Genomic DNA, 12,685 nt, shown 5'->3' with positions numbered 1-12,685 from the left:
TACTATTAATGAGCAAAAACTCTTACAGTGGACCTTATTTCAGTACATGTTCTTTTTTTCCTTTCATCTTTTTGTAAAAAAGATAAATGATAAAAATTCTATTCTATTCCATTCAATTCTATCCTGTTCCATTCTATTCTATTTCGTTCTATCCCATTCCATTCTGTTCTATTCTATTCCATTCTATCCTGTTCCATTCTGTTCTATTATATTCTGTACTACAGTATTCTGCTCTATTCTGTTCTATTCTTGTCAGAACCAGAACAGACGGTGGACCCAGACGCGTAACGTTTTCACACAAGCTTAATTTCACGGGAATGGGGCAGTCATGCGTGTGAACACAAACGCCATTGATTTGGCGATTGCTGTGGGCGGAAAAAGTGAAACAGAAAAATCAGGCGCGGGAAAGCAGGAAGCCAGAGGCAGACGAGATCGAAAGCGGACATGACAGATGGGATCGATACCAGATACAGGATACACAAGCAGATACCGGAAGGAACAGACGAGATCGATACCAGATACTGGAGCAAGATACTGGACAGGATGGGATAGCAAGATACCGGACAGGGCAGGACAGACGGAATCGATACAGGATACTGGACACACGAGCAAGACACCGGACAGGGCAGGACAGACGAAATCGATACTGGATACTGGGTACACGCGCAAGATATCGGACAGAACGGGACAGACGGGATCAATACCGAATACTGGAGACTGGAGCAAGATACCGGACAGTACGAGACAGGGAGGATCGATATCGGATACTGGAGACTGGAGCAATACACCAAACAGGATGAGACAGACGGGATCAATACTGGAGACTGGAGCAAGATACCGGACAGGACAAGACAGGTGGGATAGATACCGGATACATGAGCAGGAAACCGGACAGAGTCAAAATACAAGTCTTGTAAGTGCAGAGGTTCGTTGACGGACTGACAAGGAGTGAATGAGAGCACTGAGTTTAAATCGGAGGGGAGCCAATCAGGCAACGAGTATCACCTGGCGCCAAACGGGCGGGCCCAAATGAGGGCAATGGGCAACCGTGACAATTCTGTTAAATTCGAAGAGGAAGAAATATAAAAGATTTATTTTAAAATAGGATTCTTTGTTTAGTCTGGAAAAAAACAGACCGATTCATCAATAATTGAAATAGTCTTTCTTTGCAGCCCTAGTTCATATTTCCAATATATTTTCTTTTGATTCTAAATGGTGATCGATATGCCTGTTTCAGAAAAAAGAGAAAACTACTTTGGATAAGACGATTGAACTCGTTCCAACGAAAGTGGAGCGGGACAAAAACAAAAGCGTGAAATGTCCCCGCCCCACCGTGACGGCGGCTTCATTAATCATGGAACTTTGATAGATGAGAGCCAGATCTGATCCCAGAACTGTTTCTCTGATCTGGTACCAGGTCTGTTTGACTCCAGATGTTGTGGCCCTCCTGCCCTTCTCTATGGTTGTGTCTATGAGAAAGACATTTTGAGTCTGTTCGAGTGCGACCATCAAGGCTGGGAAAGAAGATTTTCCTCTTTTCTTTTTTATTTCTATAGCGCTTTTCAAGTCAATGACTTCCCAAAGCGCTTTACAATGTGCTTCACACTTCCCAATAGCAGCCGTGCAGCCATGTAAGGCGCTAGCCTGCTTATTGGGGGTGCTAGGGGTTCAGTGTCTTACCCAAGAAGGAGCCGGGATTCGAACTGCGATCTCTTGATTCCCAAACCAAGCGTTCTACCTCCTGAGCCACTGTCGCCCCCAGATCCAACCTGAGATGCAATGAGTTTTTTTTTAATTAAATTGTTATGGTACCATGTCTGCACCTCTACTTTCAATGTTTATATTGGGTTATTTGTGGGTATTGGGTTTTTATTTATATTTATTCCGGATATTGATTCTGTTGATCTCTGCATTTTCTTTTAACTGTGACTGAGTGGGACGGCACAGCGGATGAGTGGTTAGCACTTCTGCGGCACAGTTCTGAGGTCATGGAATGGAATCCTCCTGTGTGGAGTTTGCATGTTCTCCCCGTTGGTTCAATGTATACTGGGGCACCAGTAGCTCAGGAGGTAGAGCGATCGTTTTAGGATTAAGGGATCCCAGTACGAATCCCGGCTTGTCCGTGTTACATGTCGAAGTGTAACACGGACAAGCCGGGATTCCTTGGGTAAGACACTGAACCCCCAATACAGATCACGGCCGCTATTGGGAAATGTGAAGCACACTGTAAAGCGCTTTGGGAAGTCATTGACTTGAAAAGCGCTATAGAAATGCAGATCATTTCATTTCACGTTTCCTCGGGGCACTCCGGTTTCCTCCCACATTCCAGAAACATGCATGTTAGCATAATTGGCCGGTCCAAATTGTCCCTAAGTGTGAATGAGTGAGTGAGTTGTCTTTCTCTGTGTGCCCTGCGACTGGCTGGCAACCAGTTCAGGGTGTCCCCTGCCCTCTGTCCGAAGATAGTTGGGATGGGCTCCAGCACCCCCGCGACCCTACTGAGGATGAACGGTGCAGATAATGGATGGGTGGAAGGTTTTTATTCATATTTATCTTGGATATTTATTCTGTGGATCTCTGCAATTTCTTTTAACTGTGAATGAATGACTGGATGATCCAAATGAAGTTTCGTTGTATTTGAAAATGACTATAAATATTTTGAATCTGAAAAACTTGCTTTTCCCCATCATGTGGACATGATGGGAAAACCAAAGATTCAGATTCAGATTTACTTTATTGTCATTCGTGTACACGTGTATACAGAACGAAATGTCGATACATCTGACCCACATAGGTTCTTTGAACGTCAGCCGGGATAGATAAGATTAACCATGTCTTCGTCAGAATTTTAGCGCAGCAGTTCGTCATCTCGCGGTTCGATGCCACTTCCAGTTGTTAAATGGTCCAGTTTATTGTCCAGAGAGCGAACGTTGGAGAGCAAAATAGATGTTAGAGGGGTTAGCCTTTAGCCTAGCTGTTAGCCCGGCCCGCTTCCTCGTCACGCCGCTGTCTTGCCACTCTGCCTCGCTGCTTTGTAGGCCGCTGGGTCTTGTTGACATAGCAGTCCGTGGCTGATAAACACTCCCGAGTGGTCGTAGCACCGAGCGCTTGATGTCGAGTGGTCGTAGCACCGAGCGCTTGATGTCCTCGTTCGGCGGTCACGCCGCTGTCTTGCCACTCTGCTTCGCTGCTTTGTAGGCCGCTGGGTCTTGTTGACATAGCAGTCCGTGGCTAATAAACACCGAGCGCTTGATGTCTGGATGATCGCATATCCAGCAAAAAAAACTGCGATCGTATCTTAATCTGCAGTTCGAGCCGACTTTGTGCGCCATCAAAACTGAGTCGAAGACTGGATCTTATGGCAGACGTGTAAAAAAAACGTTGCAAGCCCATGCAGCCGCAGCCGAGCAGGGCGCCGCCATGATGATGTGGATAAAAACATTCGGATCAACAAATACAGATACTTATGACCATTTGACTTAAAAAATATTGACGTAAAAATATTCAGACTTTGCTGCAAGTTAGATTTTGTATTGTGCACCTTTTTCCGAGTAATGGACATTACTGTAGTACTTCTTTCCGCCGCTACCGGCATGTGGCGCTGTGAGAGGTCACTCAGCATCCACCCAGAAGAAGAAATCCGCTTCCTCTTCCTAGTTTGAGTGTAAACATTCTATACTGTTTCTCCAGCGAGCTTAGAACTTTGGCAAAAAAAAAATGAAAAAAAAAAATACACAAACTATCATAACATAAAATACTTTAATTTTACACAAATGTGATACTCACCAAGCAATTACTCTTTTTCTTCTTCTTCTTCACAGGGAACGACACCATATTTTTGGTTTGATTACTGACCCCCAGAGGACGCTGACATTTTCTTCTGCCATTTTACGGATTACAGGTACCCAAAAACCCGCGAAACCCCACAAATCTCAAAAGAATCACCCCAATCGCTCAACCAGTAATCTATTTCAATCTTTTCAAGCATTCATTGTACTCCAATTTGATTCCTTGATATTGATTCCTAGGATGAAACATTAAAAAAACTATTTTTTTTTGTGATATTTGATAAATTATTTATAAGGATGGGCAAAAAAAAAGAGATGAAATTTTTTTTTTATCACTTTGAGTCTCAGTAGTATACATTCTTCCTTTTTACTATTTGTTTTTAGTTGCAATACAACATCTAGAGGGCAAATAATACACGCTGTCCCTTTAATCCAGACCAGATCGATTTCGATTCCTGCATGAATCACAGCTTTATTTTCCACACATTTGTTTCCAAGCAAGACAGTCACTGAATTTAAATGAGGGGGGAAAGACTTTTATTGGTGGGAAATCAATTCGATTGTATCCACTACACAACAAATCAGAATTGCTTATTGTTTAGTGCGTGAGTGTCCAAAAAGACTAGAGTGATCACTTTACGTAGTTTATATTCAAAGATTCAACGTGTTTATTGTCATTTCCACAGTAAAGGATCACGTTTTCCTGCATAGTGAAATTCTTGCTTAGGTGTCCTCACAGTTGCCAGCGTAAAAAAATTGCAACCGAGAAACTATATGCATGTATACATAAAATAATATTAAGAATATTAAAAAGATAAAAATATAAGATTAACTCAAGATGGGTTAAGGCAACAAGATAAAAACAAGATAGAACGCAATTGAAAAGTTCTTATCGTAATTATTAAAACACATGATTGTTAAGTGATTTAACTTCCTGGATGTATTCAAGTCATGTCATGTTTGTTTGTATAGCCCATAATCACAGGAAGGCTCAGAGGGCTGTGGAGACAACAGAATATTGGTAACTAGACATCAGCGGTAGCGTGGCCGAGCGGTCTAAGGCGCTGGATTAAGGCTCCAGTCTCTCCGGAGGCGTGGGTTCGAATCCCACCGCTGCCAGTTAATTATTTATGTTAAATACATGAGAATTATTTCATAACCGAAACTCGAAGTCGGGATAAAGCCTTATGAAAATCGGTAACCCTACACGCACGCTTATTGTTGAAACAGGGTATATTTAAAACTCGTGTAATCAGACGAAAATGGAATTCAATGATTATAACACAGTAATTCCTCCAAAATTGTATAACCTACAAATTTAGCTCAAATCAATGTCACTTGCGGACAAAGAGTTTATCAGAAAACAGGACACGCTCCATTATTGCCATGCAAACAGACAGTGTTAGTTATAACCTTTTCATAATGCTCAAGGTCGCCGGAGAACAGACAACACACTTTGCTAGAAACTATGAACTGCAAAAAAATAAAACTGTTTCAAAATTAAAATCATGTGTTAAATTAAGCATTATTGCACAAATACATTTCATAATGAATCAAATTGGGATACAGGTTCATTCTACAGTGCTGAACGTCATAACAGCGCCACCTGCTGATAAATAAAAATAATTGAATTTGGTAATCCAGTTCTGACCACTTTAAAAAAACGATTAGGTTGATATATTTGAAAATTATAACTGGAAAGTTTTTGTGTGTTTTGCAAATTCCACATTTTTAGAAATAAGATGCACTGCTTGGCGAACGTTGTTTGTTGAAGGAACATCCGGGATACAAATTTATTATCGATCATATTAAATCAGAGATTAGCCTTAACTGGGAAATGTTGTAATTGATAATTTTTCATGTGGGGAGTATCAAAATAAAATCAAAATCTATCAAATACCATAATTATTTAGGAGAGTTCTATACACAAACATGTTGAATCATTTCAAACCGTTTTTTTAGATTTCGAAACTGAAACCGAACAATAGATTCAAACTGTTTGATCTTAAAGAGGATTCCTTACATTAAAAACGGTTTATATCCACTAGCTCTTTATGAATTAGACTACTACTTTTCCCCTTAAAAACCCCATCCGATTTTTTTAAGAAATCTACTGCTTTTTCAAATGTCAAAAACAACAAAAAAAAACCTTACTCGGGAGTAATATCTTAGTCTACGCCTAATGTATTTTGATATGAAACGAAGACCTTGTGCCTGAATAAAACACCCCAACGCTTGCATTAGTTTTCCATCCATCAATTAATCTTCACTAGGGTTGCAGGGGGTGCTGGAACCTATCCCAGCTATCTCCGAGCAATGGGCAGGGGACACCCTGAACCAGCCAGTTACAGGTTAACAGACAATGATTCGCATACTCGTCACCACTTAACCTGCCAGAAGACATCCACACAGGTATGGGGAGAACATGCAAACTTCGCACAGAAAGGCTGTTAGCTGGATTTGAAACCATGACCTCAGAACTGCCCCACAGATGCGCTAACCACTCAGTCACCATGCTCTCAGTGATATAATTTCCTGGTAAAAATTTGCCACTTCCAGTAAAAATTGAGTGTGCATTAACATATCACTTGTTGATGTCAAAAAATTGGCTTGTATTTATATCTGAATATGTCAAATTGTTTAGCAGAAATTGTGTAACACATTCGAGACATCACTAGAATGCAATGTGTGAGTAATAACAGTTGTGTATATATATATATATATATATATACCGTATTTTTCGCACTATAAGGCACACATAAAATCAGATTTTTTTTTTAAACTGACTATGCGCCTTATAATCCGGTGCGCCTTATATATGGATCAATATTGAATTACAAGGTCTCGCAACTTACGGTAAGCAGCCACAGACTCTATTTTTTGTGTAGAAGAAGAAGTGCTCTATACATACTGGGAAATATTAAACAACGATTCTCTTTTATTTGTGCGTTTGTATAAAGACCCTGAAATGGCTCTATTAAGAGAACGCTTACAACGCAGAGTTTAAACTCAAGGCGATCAGCCACGCAGTAGAACACAGGAATAGAGGAGCAGGGAGAGAGTTCAACATTAATGAATCGATGGCCAAGTAAGGAAGACTAAACAAAGTTTCTGTGGCAATAAAGCGAGATGTCCACAGTTAGAGGACACACTTGAACAGTGGGTTGTTGAACAAAGAGCAGCAAGTAGAAGTGTCAGTACAATAACTATTCGAATAAAGGCAACAGCGCTGGCATGGGAACTTAACATTAAAGAATTCAGAGATGGTATGATGAGTATCAGACGTTTTTTTGCGTGTTGACTAAATGGAGGAAAAGTAAAATGTTGTGCCTTGCTGTTGTTCAAAGATGTTAAAGATGTGTCACGAAAATGCTTAACCTCAGAGAAAATAATAAAACGGCTGTTTATTCATTTTGGGAGTGAATGGAGTTGTGGAAATCTTGTTTGTTATCTATTAATAAAGTTTGACTGACCTATCTGACTGTTTTGTTGACATTCCCTTTAGCGCAGCACCATCTAATGGTTGCATAACGTAACTACATCCTCTACTGTAGCCAAGTCAAGTCACATTTATTTATGACGCCCTTAATCACAAAAATGTCTCGAAGGACTGGACAGGATTGCAATTACAAAATTGCACAATTACCTGATCTTAAACCAGCATGCACTTATAGCGCCTTATAATGGGGTGCGCCTTATGTATGGAAAAAGTTTTAAAATATATCATTCATTGAAGGTGCGCCTTATAATACAGTGCGCCTTATAGTGCGGAAAATACGGTGTGTGTATATATATATATATATATATATATATATATAGGGGCACCACGGCAATGCAGTGGTTAGCACGTGTGCGGCACAGTTCTGAGGTCACGGGATCAAACCTTCCTGTGTGGAGTTTACATCAATACTGTTTTTCTTTTCAATAGGCAAAGTTTTTTTTATTACTAGGAGGCAGTTAATAAATTGCAATGTCCCTTTGAAAATATTTGCTTCACCCAATTAAATCATATTACTATTATCGACTTGATTGTTGGTTGGTTGTTTTACTGGACACTTGATTCCAAAAGTAGTTATTTTTAACAGAAACATTCAATATATAACAAGAAGAAAATGTTAAACTAGAAATAAGAATTTTATAATATGGTTTTATTATCATAGAAACAAAAACAATTCTTTTTTTCTCCTGAATATGTTATGATCATTAAAAAAATGTCATTATTCTTACCATATCTTTAAAAGTACATTTGTATTTAAATGACTAATACGTACGTGCTTTAATTGGTTTTGCCATGCACAGTGTTTTTGTATTTGCATCAATCGTTAACAGAAATATTTTCTTCCCTCAGATTACTGTTAAAGACAGCCATCCAGTTTTACAGTGACTTGGCAGGACTCCAAACCCAACAAAATGTATTGTCCCCCAAAAATGCGAGATCAAATGCGGTGCTTTGGTTTTTAACAAGATATCCATCAGAAATGTGTGTTAAATAAAGAATATAAAATGTCTTATTGTCATTGGTAGATAACCAAATAATCCAACATAAATTGTTCTGTCACCTGATTTTACTCTGAGGGAATCAATAAAATGTGATTAATAATAACTATTAACAACAATTAAACAGCAGCAGTCATAACATGAGTCGTGTCTGCAGATCGTTAAAGCGCTCCACCTTCAGTATTCCTAAAACAAGGAAAAAGTAAACCCTAGCCATAACTTTTACACAAGTGAGAAACATCCGGATCGTGTTACTGGGAAGGTTGAAAAAAAAAGTGATGAAAACAGCTTGGTAGGATCAAACTCAGATGGTTTCTGGCTCCACTTTCAAACAGAGATAAGGGAACATTGCATTCTTCAAATAATCAACACTCTAAAAGGGATGTGATGTGTTACACTGGCATCAAGCATGTTCATTATCCTCAAAGTGACAAAACAAAAATACCTTTTAAACAGACAGAACGCACATTGGAGGGAAACCATTTGCCTGCTTCTTTTGCGGCAAACAATTCTCTTCACAGACCAATATATCAGGACACAGAGAGTAAAACCTTTAGCCTGCTCAAAAATGTGGTATACGATTCTCAGCAAAGACACATGCAAAGGAATTCCCAAATTCTAAAACTTACAAATTGTGAGAAAATAGTACATGTTATTTGCATGATATTTATATATATGTCGTTGGTATATTCCAAATATTTTTCAAGATAATGCGTGTAAAGACTGACTCATCTTTGACTTAGTGAGCTATGACGTATTGTGAAGCACACCAGCACCCTAACAAGCCACTCACCCTATTGGTTTACATGTTAACTAATCGAAAGGGTTATGATACATTTGAAGCCAAGTTTTGGTACTTTTTGTGGAGGATGCCTAGATGTCGCAGAAGGGTGCGGCAATGGTGCAACAAATGGCGAGCAGCCACAATGGGGAGAACTGGAAAAAATAACACACACATAGCCAACTTGGGCTAAACCAGCCGGGATAGAGCTATAGAGGACGAAATGGGACCAATAGGCGTAAAAAATGGGAGGCTGGCTGACCGAAAACATGCAGTAAGCAGCCAGGATTACAGGGAGCCAACAACATCAAAATTACCACACCAACAAATACGAACCCAGCGGGGAAAAAAAAACCATGAGCATGGCAGGCTGGCCAGCTAGCCAACTGCTAACGAGGCTAACCTAAATAATAATAAAAAAAAAAAAAAAAACAAGTGGAAGCTTTTGGGATCCCGCCCGCTCACCGGGAGCTCTCTGGACAATATTATATAATTTGCAAGACAGGCAGCAAAAACGTGAGGAGAAAAGTCACAATCAAACCCTAAAATGAGGCGCAGTCAAAATAGGAACGCGCAATACACTGGTAAGTAAACCTTCCCTTTAAGCAAAGTTCCAATTACTTCAAGCTGAAATGTGGGCTATGGATTTGCTGAAAACTAAAATTGCTGTTTGATTTTCAACAGGACGTGTTTGATTTGCTTGATTGATTTGCTTCCCGTTGTCATCCAGTGAACTCACAGCTCTAAGGGATATGAGGTCCAACTGTCTACTTTGAAAATTAATTTCTCGAGATCCATGGCACATTAAATATTTTGGAACATATCTGCATGATTGTAGGAACACTACACATTGTTTGCCAAATTGAAAAAAAGATCCTCTGTAATCTCTTTAACATTACTCAAAATAACACCCACTGGAGATTATCACTTTGCATTTGTGGTCACATTTTCCATTAAGATAAATTTACAGAGACACTTAAAAAAACACAATAAAAAGAAACCTTTTACCTGCTAAGTATGCAAACAAAGATTGAATCAAATTTGAAATTGACCTGCCCACAAAAGAACACAATATTGGGCCTAAGGAATTACCACCTGAGCCCGGAGCAAAGTCGAATATTCATATTTTACTGGAGAAGACTTAGGAGTAGGGGATATTTGGGCCTTTTCAACCCCTCGCAGCCTACCCAATTCTCTGGGTCCCACGGTGCTGACGCCAGTGGGGGTATTGGAGGACCGAATCCATCGTGCGACTACTTCACAAATAAAATAAATAACAATGACGGGTGGATAATTAAAAAGAAAAAGAAATAATGAGAGAAGCTTGGACGGCCAACCCAACACAAATTTTGGGTGGGCTCGGGCTAAAGATCTTACCTCGCTCAGTTTGAGGTATATTTACAGGGTTCATACACATTTTTCATGGCCAAATTCAAGCACTTTCTTAAGGACTTTGGAAGACAACTTTTTATTTTCCCAGTACCATTAAACGACAAAATCCAGCGTTGATCAAAATAATGAGAATGAGAAAACCATAGTTTCAAACCCCAACTCTAGCCCCAACATTAAAACCCTAACTTGCAGCCCAAACTCTAGCTCTACATATAACTCTAACTGTAAACCTAGCCCTAAGTCGGATTACGATTGTAACCCTAACTCTAAACCTATTTTGGAACCCTACATTAAGTTAGGAAATCTAACATGGAGCTCAAACCCTATTCTGAACCTCAACCCTAGCTTTAAATCTATTTTGGAACCACACATTCAGTTTAAAATTCTTATTTTGAGCTTAAATCCTAGTTCCTACACCTACAACTAACTTTAGCTGTAAAACTTGGGCCCAACCCTATTTCAAAACGCTAAATTCAGTTTAGTACGCTAACAAGGAGCCTCAACCTTAGTTTCTAACCCTAGCGCCGATCCTTTTTTGGAACCATAAAAGTTTAAAACCCTTATTTGTAGCCCAAATCTCATCTCCCAAGCCTAGCCCAACACCTAACTTAAAGAACATGGCAAGAATTAAGCATTTACAAGCAATTCACCTAGAATCCAAGCATTATTCAAACCTTGAAAAAACACATTAAAATTTCAAGCATTTTCATTGATTTCAGGCATCCTGTTGGAACACTGTATGAATAGTTTAAAAGGACCCTCAAAAAACGTTATGTCTGATTATCGTAGCATGATTTATAGATTCATAGAAAGTAAATTTGAGCATACACTGGAGAAGTCTTTTGCCTGCCCTATATATGGTAGAAGATTTAGAAATTCAATTTTAACAATAGACAAAGGTGCACATGTCAGGGAGACACCTTTTACCTGCCTTCTTTATGCTAAGATATTCTTAAAGGGACACCCAAATTCAAAAACATAAAAAATGTTGAGAAAAAAAACTACATTTTTGCATTAAACGTCATTGGTGTATTCCAATTATTTTCCGAGAATGCATTTTGTCTCTTCTCTAAATTCCTGGCCTGTCAAGAACACCATCCCACCTGGAAACCTTTGGGAGCCTGCACGCTTACGGGGAACTAGCTTGACGATATTATATTATTGCAAAACAAGCGGCGAAAAACAAGAGGAAAAGTCCATCACATTCCTAAAAGGAGGCGATTAACAAAACGCACAACTCTGACAACACCGTAAATCAAAAATCCAAATACACTAAGCAAAAATGAGCGCTCTGCATTCGCTGATTTCTACCATCACGATTTGTTTTTCAACGGAACCCGCCATTGTTTTGAGTCCTTGTTGTCATCCAGTGACATCACAGCTCTAGGGGATATGAAGTCAAACTGTCAACTTATAGAATGTATTTCTAAAGATCCATGGCACGTGGAATATTTTGGTAAATGTATGCATGATTGTGGGGAGGAACACAACACGTTCTGTGCCTAACTAAAGAAAAATGGGTCTTTTGTCACCCCTTTACCTCACATGCAAGAAGAAAACACTCGAGAAAAACCCTTTGCCTGCACAGTTAGTATGAAGAGATTATCGAGAAAGAAACATTTAACAATGTATGAAAGAAGAAATACTGGCAGAATACTTTTGCCTACATAGTGTTAGGGAAATATTCAGTTTTAAGGATCACTTGAGAGCACACACCAGAACGGATCCTGGAGAGAAACCTTTTGTCAACTCAAGTAGGAGGATAATATTTTCCGTGGGCACAAGACAAACTGACGAGTTAAACTGCAGCTTGTGTAACAAAATATTTGCTCAAGAAGAGATTGTGCCAAGAGATTCTTAAGAAATAAATTCACAAATGTATAAAAGACATAGTGGGAAAATACTTTTGCCGACTCAAGTTTTAGGAAAAAAATCAGTTTAAGGATCAATTGAGAGCACACACCAGAATGGATTTCGGAGAGAAACCTTTTGTCCGCTCAGTGAGCAGGATAAGATTTTCCGTGGGCACAACACACACTGGAGCTTTCAACTCCAGCTTGTGAAATAAAATATTTGCTAAGAAGAGATTGTGCCAAGAGATTGTTGAGAAGATAAATGTACACATGTAGAAAGGACATCCTGGGGAAACACTTATGCATTCTCAATTTACAGCAAAAGATTTAGAGGAACACTTGAGAGCGCACACCAGAACAGTTGCCGAGGAGAA

At 39.3% G+C, this 12,685-nt stretch overlaps 1 non-coding gene across 1 annotated transcript; it reads left to right on the top strand.

Moving 5' to 3' along the window:
• The first annotated feature begins 4,825 nt into the window (after positions 1–4,825).
• trnal-aag (transfer RNA leucine (anticodon AAG)) lies at positions 4,826–4,907 on the top strand. The gene has a single exon. It is a non-coding gene; the product is annotated as a tRNA-Leu (tRNA).
• Positions 4,908–12,685: the final 7,778 nt, after the last annotated feature.

This window comes from Urocampus carinirostris, chromosome 4 (genome assembly GCF_059441175.1).
Source record: "Urocampus carinirostris isolate Australia breed hairy pipefish chromosome 4, RoL_Ucar_1.0, whole genome shotgun sequence".
In the NCBI taxonomy this organism is placed as follows: Eukaryota; Metazoa; Chordata; class Actinopteri; order Syngnathiformes; family Syngnathidae; genus Urocampus; species Urocampus carinirostris.
Note: the sequence above shows the minus strand (reverse complement) of the source record. Positions and strands in the feature narration are given on the sequence as shown.